The sequence below is a fragment of the Primulina eburnea genome, chromosome 8, assembly GCF_022965805.1.
Source record: "Primulina eburnea isolate SZY01 chromosome 8, ASM2296580v1, whole genome shotgun sequence".
Taxonomy (NCBI): Eukaryota; Viridiplantae; Streptophyta; class Magnoliopsida; order Lamiales; family Gesneriaceae; genus Primulina; species Primulina eburnea.
The window spans coordinates 4,528,952-4,544,650 of NC_133108.1; the positions used below are offsets into that span (position 1 = coordinate 4,528,952).

The window sequence follows — 15,699 nt, forward strand, 5'->3', positions numbered from 1 at the left end:
ATCCAACCTGAGACCTGCCCCGAGGGAATGGGGTGTCCAAGATAAACAAAACCGAGGACGTGAGCGATAAGAACGCCCAGTACAAAAGTATGAGTATACAGACCTATATGAAATGCACATGCTATGATCATGATACCGGGGTAGTCAAGAAACAGGAATCACAAAAGGATCTCAACAATGCTCAGTCTAGAGGCGCCAAGTGGATAGTGCCGCGCGGTCCAACCTCTGGGTCACTGCATCCACTACAAGACAGACGTGGACCTAAAATGTCCCGGACCACCGAAGCCCTCCCGACCCGTCGGCCACTGTGTACTCTCGGTGTCCATGCGTCCACAAGACAGGGCTGAGCGGCCCCAAGATATAGCTTATCTCGAAAGAGATACAGCTCAACAGCAAAGGCTATCTCGAAGGAGATACGGCTCAACATGAAATGCAACGTGCAGTAATAAACGTGACATAATAGCATGCATCATATGACATATATCAATGCACCACATAATCATGCAACACATATATGAATGTATACTCAACCAGGATATCTCGGATAGTACTTTCGTACCTCTATCACAGCAATCCTAATCCACTGGAACAACCAGACAACAGGTCTAATCCAAGCCTATTCATGAAGTGAAAACCATCACTAAACTTATCTACCAGACTTAACTAGATAATCCTGAGATAAATACTGATACAATTCCAAACCTTCGTCCGTCGCTAGCCCGCTGATGCCGCTAGCTCCCAACTAGAGCACAGCTCTGCTACAAGACCAGCAGCTCCCTGCTAGTGCCCAAATCTCGGAACACGACTAGAACCTGTCAGAAACGACTGAAATGCTATGAAATTCTCTGAATTGGCGAGTCAAAATGAGGAAATCCGACCACTATTTATAGGCCATGTTCGGATCCTCCGAACACCACTTCGGAACGTCCGAACGCTACGTGTCCACTGGCTCTTGACAGCTCATGATCGGATCCTCCGATCATACACTTCGGACCGTCCGAACATGCACGTGTCCAGCTGCTCTTGACACCTCATGATCGGATCCACCGAACCTACACTTCGGAACGTCCGAACTCCCACGTGTCGATCAACTCTTGACACCTAATGATCGGATCCACCGAACTCACTTCGGACCTTCCGAACTCTTCGGTGCTTCCGAACCATCTTCGGACCTTCCGATCATGATTAATCACCATTAATCCGTTAATTACCCAATTCGGCATTCGGGCTACTACATTCTCCCCCCCTTAAAAGATTTCGTCCTCGAAATCAGGCTTAGAGAATGAACAAAACGAAATAACAACATCGCTATTATATCTCAATTGTTGTTGAATACAACTGATATCTCGATTACAATTGAAAAACACAAACATATACAAAGCAAAACTCAAAAGAGCTCTGGATGTTCTGAACGCATACGACTCTCTAACTCCCAAGTGGCTTCTTCAGTGCCTCTGCGCTGCCACTGTACTAAGACAAGAGGAATGATCTTATTCCGCAACACCTTGTCTTTGCGATCGAGAATCTGAACTGGTCGCTCCACGTAAGACAAATCTGATTCAAGTTGAACTTCAGAGGGATGCAAGATGTGAGACTCATCTGCTACGTATCGTCTCAACAAAGATACGTGGAACACATCATGAATACCGGACAAATACGGAGGTAATGCTAACCTGTAAGCTAAATCTCCCACACATTCTAGAATCTCAAAAGGACCAATGAATCTCGGAGATAGCTTACCCTTGAGACCAAATCTCAAAATCCTGCGAAAAGGCGAAACTCGGAGAAACACTTTCTCACCTGGCTGGAAATAAAGAGGTCGCCGCTTGGTGTTCGCATAACTAGCCTGTCGATCCTGGGCAATCTTAATCCTCTTCTTGATTACTGCAACTTTATCAATAGCCTGCTGGACTAACTCCGGTCCCTCAACATGTCGTTCACCAACTTCGTCCCAGAATAAAGGAGTACGACAACGTCGCCCATACAACGCCTCAAATGGTGCCATACCAATACTACGATGGTAGCTGTTGTTGTACGCGAACTCAATCAAAGGCAAATGATCCTGCCAAGCGGGTCCGAAATCCATAACACAGGCTCGCAACATATCCTCAAGCGTACGGATAGTCCTCTCTGACTGACCGTCAGTCTCCGGATGATAAGCAGTACTCAGACTCAGTGTAGTACCCAAAACTGACTGGAAACTACCCCAAAACCGTGAGGTAAAACGAGGATCTCTGTCACTGACAATACTGACCGGCACTCCATGCAAACGTACAATCTCCTGAATGTACAATCGAGCCATACGATCGAAAGTGAAATCCCGGTTATAAGACAGAAAATGAGCAGACTTGGTGAGTCGATCCACCACTACCCAAATAGCGTCACTATTCCTCGACGATAATGGCAAGTGAGTAATGAAATCCATCGCGATATGCTCCCACTTCCATTCAGGAATAGGTAGATTCAACAATAATCCTCCAGGTCGACGGTGCTCTGCCTTAACCTGTTGACAAACAAGACACTTGGAAACAAACTGATAAACATTGCGCTTCATCCCTTTCCACCAAAATCGTGTCCTCAAGTCTTTATACATCTTATTACTTCCTGGATGAATACTCAACTTACTTCGATGAGCATGAGATAAGATCTCCTCCCTCAAATTATCATCTTCTGGTACTACAACTCGATTAGACAAACACAGAAGACCATTAGACTGATAATGGAAACCGCTATCTCCACCCGCTAACCGAGCTAATCTCTGAGTCTTGAGATCAGACATCTGAGCATCTCGAATCCGAGCGAACAAGGCTGGCTCAGATAAAATGGTAGCAACACGAATGCTCTCCATACCTTTCCGATGTTTGAAATTAAATCCCAACGAACAACAATCCTGAATAGTACTAATCATAGCACTGGTCTGAAGTGCAGAAACTCTCACTTTGCGACTAAGAGCATCAGCTGTGAGATTTGCAGATCCTGGATGGTACTTGATCTCGCAGTCATAATCTTTCAGCAAATCCATCCAACGACGTTGCCTCATGTTCAACTCAGCCTGAGTGAACAGATATTTCAGACTCTTATGATCAGTAAAGATTTCAAACTTAACCCCGTACAAGTAATGACGCCAAATCTTCAGCGCGAACACAATAGCTGCCAACTCTAGATCATGAGTAGGATACTTCTCCTCGTGAGATTTCAGCTGTCTGGAAGCATAAGCAATCACATGACCGTTTTGCGTCAACACACACCCTAAGCCTTGAGAAGAGGCATCGGTGTAAACACTGAAACCATCAGATCCTGACGGTAACGCCAAAACAGGTGCAGAAGTCAGAAGTCGACGAAGCTCTCTGAAACTATCTTCGCACTCAGATGACCACTCAAATGGAACATCCTTCCGAGTAAGTTGCGTCAAAGGTCTAGCTACCTGGGAGAAATTCACGATGAAGCGACGATAATACCCTGCTAGACCTAGAAAACTACGGATCTCAGCCACCGTCGTAGGTCGTGACCAATTTAGCACTGCCTCAATCTTGCTGGGATCCACAGAAATTCCTTCCTTGGAAATCACATGACCAAGGAATACTACACGATCAATCCAGAACTCGCACTTACTCAGCTTAGCATACAATTGCTTCTCGCGAAGAATCTGCAACACAATCCTCAAGTGCCGGACATGCTCTTCCACACTATGAGAATAGATCAAGATATCGTCAATGAAAACCACCACAAACTGATCCAGAAAATCTCGGAAGACTCGGTTCATCAGATTCATGAACACCGCTGGCGCATTCGTCAATCCGAATGGCATAACTAGAAACTCGTAATGCCCATAACGAGTACGAAATGCAGTCTTGGAAATATCATCATCTCTGACTCTCATCTGATGATAACCTGATCGCAAGTCGATCTTGGAGTAAACAGAAGTACCCTGAAGCTGATCGAACAAGTCATCAATACGGGGTAATGGGTACTTGTTTTTGATCGTCACCCGATTCAGCTGGCGATAATCAATGCACAACCGCATCGATCCATCCTTCTTCTTGACAAACAAGACTGGAGCTCCCCAAGGTGAAACACTCGGGCGAATATAACCCTTATCAAGAAGATCCTGCAATTGCTGCTTCAGCTCTCTCATCTCTGACGGAGCCAGACGATAGGGGGCACGAGAAATCGGTGCAGTCCCTGGCATTAATTCAATGCCAAACTCCACCTCTCTAACCGGAGGAAAACCAGGAATCTCTTCTGGAAATACATCAGGAAATTCACAAACCACTGGAATATCCTCTATACCAACACTACCTGTGGACGTATCAATTGCATAGATGAGGTAGCCTTCCCCGCCCGCCTCTAAAGCACGACAGGCTTTCAGAGCAGATACTACTGGCATCGGAGGTCGCGCTCCCTCACCATAGAAAAACCAACTAGAGCTCTCAGTCGTACGAAACTGAACAAGCTTCTGGTAACAATCCACAGTAGCTCGGTAGGTAGTCAAAATGTCTATACCCAAAATACAATCAAAATCTTCCATCTCCAGAATCATAAGATTCGCAGTCAACTCGTTACCCTCAAAATCTAAAGGACAACCCATCACTAGACGCTTGGCTAAAACCGAATGACCCATCGGGGTAGAAACAGAAAGAATGACGTCTAGAGAAACATACGGTAACTTATGACGTTTAACGAATCGTGCAGAAATGAATGAATGAGATGCTCCGGTATCTATAAGAACAAAAGCAGGAATACCGCATAAACAAAAAGTACCTGCTATGACTCTCTCGGTCTCGTCTGCAGCCTGATCCTGGTTCAACGCAAAAACTTGACCTTGGGCACGAGGTCGAAGATTCGAACTACCCACTGCCTGACCCTGCCTCCTCTGCTGAACAGTCGCCTGAGATCCAGAACCAGATCCTGCTCCACCTCGCAACTGAGGACAATTCTTCTTAATATGCCCCATCTCTCCGCACTGATAACAAGCTCCTGCGGCTACTCGGCATTGCTCCGATGGATGGTTCTTCCCACAATGCGCACAAGACTCCTTCTTCTTACCAAAGCGGAAAACACCGCTAGATCGAGATCTAGATCCAGAAGAAGACGAACCAGATTTCTTGAACGACTGAGATCGAGGCCTCAAAGTACTCGGAGGTCTAGAAGAAAGAATAGCCCTACCACGCTGGAGACTGATCTCTGCTTGACGACACCGGTTCACCAACCCATCGTACGAAGTAGGATTATCACAGACAGTGACTCGATCAAAGATCTCCTGATTAAGGCCCTGGAGGAAATGATCATACTTGGCCTCAGAACTGCCACTGATATGAGGAGCGAAGGGTAATAACTCAAAGAATTTCTGCTGATACTCATCAACAGACATACTCCCCTGCTTCAGGTTCAAGAGCTCAATCGTCTTGGCCTGGCGAAGGGCTGGAGGAAAGTACAGCTGCATGAACGCTGCACGGAAATCGGCCCAAGCCGCTCTACCCTGAGACTGAACTATCGGCGCAGAAGTCGATCGCCACCACCTGCGAGCACGGCCCTCAAGAAGAAAACTAAGGGTCTCCATCTTCTGCTCATCGGTGCACTGGAATGCGCGGAAACAACTCTCCATGCGCTCTAACCAATCCTCCGCATCATCGGGAGTCTCACCGCCAACTAAAGGCTTAGGCCCCATCTGCATGAAACGATGCATATCGAAACGCCTAGGACCATCCCGACGATGACGATGCTCATGGTGACGCCTAAGATCATCCTGGTCACCCCATCGACCTACACTCCCCTGACTACTCCCGTCATCAAAATGGTCAGCCATCGCTACAAGATAGAATAGGGAAAAATGGTCAACGGAAATCCCAAAACAAAATCTATATCCCAAAATCATACGCATGCTCTGATACCATAAATGTAGTGACCCGTTCCAGAATCACCTACTAATTGAAAACTAAGCATGCAATTAACTTAATAATTACTAATCAGAGATAATAGCGGAAACAACTAACAAATGATAGTTATACAACCCAAACGAACTCTAGAACAACTCAAAATAAGGTAAAGAATATCTGGTACAACCATATCGAATCAAATGATACCGAAACTAAACCAACCGGCTACTCAACGTCCTCCTCCTGCTCCTCCGGAACCATCCAACCTGAGACCTGCCCCGAGGGAATGGGGTGTCCAAGATAAACAAAACCGAGGACGTGAGCGATAAGAACGCCCAGTACAAAAGTATGAGTATACAGACCTATATGAAATGCACATGCTATGATCATGATACCGGGGTAGTCAAGAAACAGGAATCACAAAAGGATCTCAACAATGCTCAGTCTAGAGGCGCCAAGTGGATAGTGCCGCGCGGTCCAACCTCTGGGTCACTGCATCCACTACAAGACAGACGTGGACCTAAAATGTCCCGGACCACCGAAGCCCTCCCGACCCGTCGGCCACTGTGTACTCTCGGTGTCCATGCGTCCACAAGACAGGGCTGAGCGGCCCCAAGATATAGCTTATCTCGAAAGAGATACAGCTCAACAGCAAAGGCTATCTCGAAGGAGATACGGCTCAACATGAAATGCAACGTGCAGTAATAAACGTGACATAATAGCATGCATCATATGACATATATCAATGCACCACATAATCATGCAACACATATATGAATGTATACTCAACCAGGATATCTCGGATAGTACTTTCGTACCTCTATCACAGCAATCCTAATCCACTGGAACAACCAGACAACAGGTCTAATCCAAGCCTATTCATGAAGTGAAAACCATCACTAAACTTATCTACCAGACTTAACTAGATAATCCTGAGATAAATACTGATACAATTCCAAACCTTCGTCCGTCGCTAGCCCGCTGATGCCGCTAGCTCCCAACTAGAGCACAGCTCTGCTACAAGACCAGCAGCTCCCTGCTAGTGCCCAAATCTCGGAACACGACTAGAACCTGTCAGAAACGACTGAAATGCTATGAAATTCTCTGAATTGGCGAGTCAAAATGAGGAAATCCGACCACTATTTATAGGCCATGTTCGGATCCTCCGAACACCACTTCGGAACGTCCGAACGCTACGTGTCCACTGGCTCTTGACAGCTCATGATCGGATCCTCCGATCATACACTTCGGACCGTCCGAACATGCACGTGTCCAGCTGCTCTTGACACCTCATGATCGGATCCACCGAACCTACACTTCGGAACGTCCGAACTCCCACGTGTCGATCAACTCTTGACACCTAATGATCGGATCCACCGAACTCACTTCGGACCTTCCGAACTCTTCGGTGCTTCCGAACCATCTTCGGACCTTCCGATCATGATTAATCACCATTAATCCGTTAATTACCCAATTCGGCATTCGGGCTACTACAGAAGCGGTCCCTTCTGTTCGATCAACTGCTTCTTCGAGTGCACAAGCTACTGCATCCATTCCAGAACCAGCTGCTGCTTCTGTTTTTAAGCCCACATCTGGAATAGTTATTCGAGAACCAGAAAGCGGGTCTTCTGCTTTTCGACCCATCGTGCCTATTTCATCTTCCGACAAAGGCAAAGGAAAAATGGTTGAAGAACCATCTGTTTTTGGTCACAAAATCACTGTCACCACCGGCGTTGATCTTCATCTAGCCGAGATTGAGACCTCTGCAAATGATGACATGAATTTCTTTGATGAATGGCATACTGTCCGACTGTTTCATTCTTTTGCTTATTTCAAGACAAAAGGAAATTATGCCAAAATGATGAATGCGGAGAAGAAAATATTTCAGCTTGCAAAAACAGAAAATGTCATCGAGGCCTTGCGCAAAAGGAATTTTATCCTCGATCAGCTGAAATGTCAGAAACTAGAATCAGTTGTGAAAGTTCTTCAATCGAATTTTGATCCTACTGTTCCTACTGCTGTTCAGGATCAAAATGTTATTGTGATTCTATCTGACAGGTTAAAGCAGATGAGTGAGCAACTTCTTGCTCAAGAACAAGGCTTTGGAGAGCCTATTGTTTATCATGTTGGCCTTGTCCCAAATTTTCAACAAACTCAGACAGTTGAGGAAAGGACTACAGCCTCCCCAAAGGCTTCTGCTCTCAGTACTCCTGCATCTCCAACAAGGCCCATTCCATCATCATCACTATTGTCCGTGCATGAACTGGCTTCGGTTGAGGAAGTCATTGAGTCAATTGTCCAACAGTCTCTACTATTCTGGAAGCAGCACCGGCTACTTCATTGCCACCTTCTGATTCTCAGACCCCAGGGCAACATATCGCAGGACCAGATGCTACTTCTTTACTGCCGAATTTAGAGATATTTTCTGCTGCTCATCAAGCAGAGATGCACATTCTCCTGGATCAACCTTCTGCACCTTCTACTGAATAACCATCAGGTTCACAGGCTGTAATTGCACCGATGGAAGAAATCTTGGCCTCTGACTTGGCCATTCCCTCTGAAGATATTGCTCTTCCTCTGGTTGCTGCTGAACCTACTGTTTCTACTATTCCAGAAGAAAGCTCAGCAGATCCTGCTTCTTCTACTGCCTTGGTGGATGCTAATATTGTCTCTACTGCATTGATTACCTCTCCTGATGTTCCAACTCAGACGAACTCTCGTCTCATTGAGTTTCAGCAACGAATGCTACAGCGAACTCCCTCCCCAGAATCAGATCCATTCAACTTGGAATTTCAGATTGAGTCTCTGCAAAGGGATCTCAACAATGTATCTGATTTGGTGAAACGGATGTCCTGTGAAAATATTTCAGAATTCGCTGGCGCTCAATCTTTCAGAGAACGTATGGGGAAACACGTTTACAACACAGCGGAAAACATGGAGAAAATGCTTGCAGAAGCCATCGTGTTCAGACAGGCTATAGCGCGAAACCACAACAACATGATTCTTGCTCAAAATGATATACTCAATCGAATCACTGAGCATGATGATCTCTTCCGATCACTGTCTACTTCTGTGGAACTTTTGGATGCCAAGATTGACTCTCAAAATCTATCTATTCGCCCATGTTGTTGTCGCTGATGCCAAAAAGAGGGAAGATAGAGGAGATCAAGCAGGAGCTAGACAAGGAGCTAGGCAACCAGAAGATGAGGCTGAATTTTCTAACAGAAGACTTCAAGAACCTCAGAATGAAGAAATCATTTACAGGGATATTGAAACCGATTGATCTTTTTACTTTAAAACTTTATTGACATTATCCTTTTGTTTAAATGATTATCTGCTTTATTTAACAAATCTCTACTGTTTAGGTTTTGGCATCACCACAAAGAGGGAAATTGTTATATATGAATTTTATTGTGGCGATGATAACTACGACCAGCAGACCAGAACAGTAGAATAACTAATCAGTAGCTGCTGATCTAACAAAACTAAACCAGTAGAAAATGATAACAATACAAAACGAGTAGAGAACGTTTTCTAACGTTGTTATCTTAATTGTTACCGTTAAAAAGTTCCTAGTACTAGTATTAATTGCAGCATTAAATACTATACGGAGTCATTTAATGCATTTTACCCAGTTAAGTATAAAACAAGACTGATTGTTTATAGCTTTTCTGCAGGAACTTCTTTTGGTAATAAAGCTGATTGTATCAGTTATCTGAAGACTTACTCTGATTGTGAACGTTGAACTCAGTCGATTATATATACTTGGATCAAATCCTTATACGACACGACACTTCGCTTATTATCATTCTTCAAGGAACAAAGCTACTCTCTTATCAGACGAATCTCGAAATTCCTTGAGTACTTAAAGTTCAACACAAAAAAAAGTAGCACACGCTTCATAGCTAATATCTGATCTTTTAAAGATCATCTTGTGCTACTGATTCTCACACTCTTCACAATCTTTACATCACTTACTTTATCAGGAAGAGTTTGTAATCTGAAAAGAGTCTTTTCAGAACTTTGTGTTTCGCATTTTTGTGAGTTGAGTAACTAAGAGTTTCAGTAAGGCCGAGGTGTAAGTCCTTCTGAAGTGGGTGTGTACAAGAATTGTACTGTAATATCCAAAGTCTTTTAGTTATACCTTCTGGAAACAGGAGAAGGAGAGACGTAGAAGAGTTTATCTTCGAACTTCCATAAACAACTGCTGCCTTCTGTTGTACTGTTTTTCAACTACTTCATCAGATTGTTTTCGCACGTTTTTATTGTAATAAGGTGAAAGTATTCGTACAAGATTAACTACTATCCCTAACAAGATTTTAGTACCTCATCAGAAAGAAAAACGAGTAGAGTTTATTCACCCCCCTCTAAACTCAACTTCGATCCTCAACAAATTTATTTAAATTACAACTTTTGTACTCTAACTTTTTAGTCTCCTTAAACTCTAAATAGATTCATTTTGTGATACATGTATTTACATTTGCCACGTGAAATGCATAATTTACAAAAATACCATTTAAGAGTGCTTATGAGATGTAAATGCGTGTAATTTTGTGTCATGCAATTTGGTTTTATAATTTTTTAGGGAAAATATAGAAGCTAATTAAATAGTTATTAACCTCGATGAACACATTTACAACATACAATTTTCACCGTTCAACCAAAATTTATAAAACAAAATATAAAACAAGTTTAAAAATTACAGCTTTAGCTATATATAATATCCATAATAGGGATATCATCGTCCAAATCCGAAAGTCATATGTATTGGAAAAGCTTGTACATTTTAGGGAGGATTTTGATGGATCAAAGGAATAAACTACAATTGATAATGGAAATCGGATATAATAAGGTTGTGTTTGGATTGTGAATTTTATTGAGGCAGAATTTGAACGAAAATTTTAAATGATATTTATTTAATAATATTTGAAATTTACGAAAATTAATATTTAAATTGTATGACATGAATTTAAAATTATTTCAATTTTGTTCATCCGAACAAGTCAAAGAATTTGAAATGCATCAACTCAAATCCAAGCACAACCTATAATTACTTTATGGAGAAGTCCATTTGATATTCGAACAAGTGGGAAACATTCGCACGGGACAGAAAAAGTTTGGATAGAGCTAGAATGAAATCATTGACTAGATTTGATGAATTTTGGGTTTTATATTATTTGTTAAAATTTAGTTTTACATAATCTCTAAAATATTAAATACATTATACTTTTTTCATAAATATTATATTTTTCAAATTTTTAAAGAAGAATGTCATTGTGAATTTTTTATATATTGAATGTTCATACATCAATATTATTATTATTATTATTATTATTATTATTATTATTATTATTATTATTATTATTTAATTAGAACTTTATATAAATATTTTTTAAAATGTTCAAAAATAATATTTTTTTAGAAAATTAATCTAATAAATATTTTGTATTTTTTGAAAATTATTTATTTATTTTTTAAATTTTGATAGACAAATAATAAATTATTTTTAATATCTTTTTCTATTCTTTTTTAGTAACAAATTCACTCAATCAATATATCAAATACAATGATAAATAATTCAATTTGACGACATGGTTATTATACTTATTTGAATATAAACTCAAATGGAATAAAAAATTATATAATAATTAAATATATTCATTATATTAATAATTTTAAGTAATTATTTAAACGATCATACTTACTAATTTTGTAAGTATTTTAATATTCCGCACGGTGAGATACTAGTTATAACTAAAACTAACTTATATTGGTAAGTAATTTATTTTTTCATATTATATTTTGTTTATTTTAGTGCCGATGACCAAAAATAATTGCAATGAGATTAAAAAAACCAATATTGTTAAACAAATATACGAGATGAGTTTTTCTTAACGATAATACAATTAATTATTTTTCAATAATAGATAATATTATTAAATTATGGAAAAATCTCAATTAACGATCTCGTTCCCAAACAAGGAGTAAACTTGTAGCTCATGAAACCAGCTGCCAAAAAGAGTTCTCTCCATTGCTTCTCTTTTCTCTCTTTTCCAGTGATCATAGTCATCATCAACATATCAAAGAACAACTGCGTTTCAGTGGCTTCGTGATCTTTCATCATCTCATCATCGGTCACAACGATATCAACTATTATCACTTTTCCTCCATTTTCTTTCTTGGGAATAGCTTCTTTGCATTTCAGCAATATTTTAATGCATTCTTCATCACTCCAATCGTGCAATATCCACTGCATCATCATATCAATTAATTAGTTCTTAATTTACAATTTCAAGGTTGTTAACAAAATCGGTTACTTGTTCAATGCAACATGTCCACTACACCATCATGTCAATTAATTGGTTTTAATTTACAATATGAGGGTTGCTTAAAAAATAAAAATGGTTACTTATATAATATATTGAAATGACATTTTTTAAGTGAGAATAAATTTTTATTGGTCATCTTGTACATTTTTTGTTTTAATTCATTAACTTGTCAGAGTTTGGTTATGGCGCACAAAATTTTAATTCCAACCATTACTAACGGGAAACAAAACACATCAACATTTTTGATTTCACATCAACAATTTTCAGTGTCACATGACATATTCCAGTACACATTAACATTTTTTATTATCATGTAGGCATTACAACCTAACATATTAGGAATAAAAGAAAAAAATATTATATAAAATCAAAATTTGAACATTTAGTGGACCAAAACTTAAAATGAACAAATTTATATTTTTAAGAGATAAGATGGATTCCAACAACTCAACCAAGGTCATTATTTACAATATAATAATCGAGTATTTGTGAGGCTTGGGGAAGATGAGGGCTGGGGGTGATTGTCGGTGCAATGAGGTTGCATGGACAATGAGCGGCTCCTGACATCTTCTAGGCTAAGGGAACATGAATGAACATATCTCACACCGGAAGGAGGGAGATTTCAAAAACTGTACATGTATGATACTATACAGTTGAGGATTTGATAGGTAATACTCATATAAAGAATATGAGTCTTCTTTTTGTGAGATAATCAAATAAAAACTCCAAATTTAAATGTGCTTGACTTGGAAAATTCTAGGATGGGTGACTCCCAAGGAAGTTTCCAAGGTTGCATATCAGTGAGGACATAAGCACGTTGAAAAGACTCATCTAGGTACTACTCATATCAAGAAAATGCATCTTCTTTTCAGGATCTCATCAAATAAAAACTCCAAAGTCAAGCGTACTTGACTTGAGACAATTCTGGGTTGGTGACCTCCTGGAAAGTTCCTAGGATGCATGCGAGTGATGACATAAATACGTTGGAAATACTCGTTTTAGTATAGTGGAGACAGTCATCGAATTTGAGACATTATAGTATTTGTATTTATTCAACATTCCTCGAGACTGTGAATCCCTAAATGCTAGTAAATGTTCAACTCTATTAGCTTGTATAGGACAAAAGTGAATCGTTTCGCCGAGATCTTGGTCACGTGCATTGCAAATAGTCAGGCATTCCAAATATCAAGTTAATGAACAACAAAGTTCTTTTTTGTTTATTAGGATTAGAGTGTAATAATCTATCGAGTATGTTAAGATTTGGGTGGGTTTAAGAAGTAGATATACAATAGTTTTTACATAAATCAGTTGGAACCATACCTTGAGGAATACAGCCTCAGCAGGAGGAACAAAATCAAACATGTCTCCTCCAACAAAGTCAAGTTATCCGTCCCTTCCAAGCCCGCAACGACATGAGGAAGATCCAGCACGATACATTTCAACCCAGGGAACGCATCACCAATAACCTTAGCCAGGGTCCCTGTGCCTCCCCCAACGTCTACAATAGATTTTAAACCTTTAAACACATGCTTGCAATCTCTAGTAATAATGCTAGCCACAAAATGTGCATCACTAGCCATTCCTTCATTAAATAACCGATTCATCCGCGGCTCGTGCTCTGCAAGCTCCCAAAACGCCTTGCCATGAGTACTGGCGAATGGCGTGGGAGTGTCGTTTTGAAACCACTCTCCCATGTGATGCCATGGATCTATTAGAAGCGGGTCGAGAATGGGCTAGTGCAAATGGTGCTACGCTCGAGGGATCATCTTTCAAGAGGAGACGAGAGGCCGGTGTTAGCCAATAACCCTCTTTTTCTTCCTTGTCGGGGATGGAGACCTTGACGAAGAGCTTTGAATGGATTAAAATGCGCATGAGACGATCCACACCGTGGGATTTTTGTCTGTTGATCGGGAGTGCATGGATTAATTCAGTGAGGGTGATTGGCTTGCCATGTTTGTGGACAATATCAAATAAGCCAAGTTGAATCGCACATTTCAGAGACATGGAGTTTATGAAATTGAAAATTTGATTCCACACATGACCATGAGCATCGAGGAGTTGCTCAGACGAAGACGCCTTGTCAGGGAAGGCCATTAATTCTTTATAATGGAAATCAAAATTTGATGACTTTATCAAAGATTATATATAGAATCGGAGCCAAAGAAGATAATATTGTTTTATACCCGCGGCCGGAAAAAGACAAAGTAGGATGATACAAATGTGAAAACATTTATGCAACTCTAATTTAGGATGCTTATTATTAATTTATTTTTGGAGCAAATAGGCTATCTATCTAAATTTTTGGTGCAAATAGGCTATCTATCTAAATTTTTGGTGCAAATAGCCTAACTATCTTTCGTTCAATTTCCAGCTATATCATTTGTCCATCCCTTGTTTATCTCATTAATAATATTTGTTTTATTTTAGCAATTGGCGTGATGGGATACATGCCAAATATATAACATGCAAGTGGCTACACAAGTCACGGCCAACCGCGGTGAGAGACAGGCTCTAAATGATAACATTTGTCGCGATGTTCCTTGAAAAATCTATCAAAACTATGAAATTTATAGATAAATGTGTTATTTTTGGTATTATATTTGACGTTCAGTTTCATAAATATAATTTTATAAAATAAATATTTCCCTTTAATACACATAAAATTAATGATGGTCTCAAGTTTACGAGAGAAGAGATTATTTTTCTGACTACAATTTTAAATTCATCATTGCTTTAAGAAGAAAGATCGATCAAAGTTATTATATTTGATATTTTTGGTTTTAAGTGTCAAAATTGAGTTTTTGTCATGTATCCTTCATTGTTGATGATTTTGGTAATTTGTTTTACAATTTTAGTTCTTTTTTTTTTTTGCATTGAGTTTTTTAAAAAAAAAAAATTGGATAATTAGCGACGGTTTTGATATAACCGTCGTTCTTAGCGACAGAATTTTAAAAGCGGTCGCTGATTTGCTTACACACGGGCCTCAGGTGTTTTGAATTATTTTAATTTTGTGTTCGAATTTTGAATTTCGGTTTTTTTTTAAAAAAATATTTTTTAATTTTTCATTCAAATTTTGACTTTCAGGTTTTTTTACAAATTTTTTTTTATTTTTATTTGTAAACCATTGTATATATTTTATTTTTATTTTAAATCTTTAAATAATGAATTTGAATGTTTAAAAAAATGTGGGTAAAAGAGATATATTGTTATAATGAGTATGTGGTAGTGAGACCCATAAATAATGAGTTTGAATGTTAAAAAGAATGTGGTTAAAAGAGATATGTTATTATAATGATTATGTGGCAGTAGACCCCATGTTTTTTGATGAGTTGGTGGGTGTTTAAACACCCAACGAATGCGGATGCTCTAAGGAAACATCATCACGTGTGTGGGGCCCGCGTTCAGCGACGGTTTATCAAAATCCGTCGTAAATAGCGACGGTTTTTGAAAAAACTGTCGCTAAATTTCCAATTTTTTTAAAAAAATAAGCGAAC

General features: G+C 39.7%; 1 pseudogene; it reads right to left on the minus strand.

The window, feature by feature from the left end:
* Positions 1–11,685: 11,685 nt before the first annotated feature.
* Positions 11,686–14,379, minus strand: LOC140838579 (trans-resveratrol di-O-methyltransferase-like; annotated as a pseudogene).
* Positions 14,380–15,699: the final 1,320 nt, after the last annotated feature.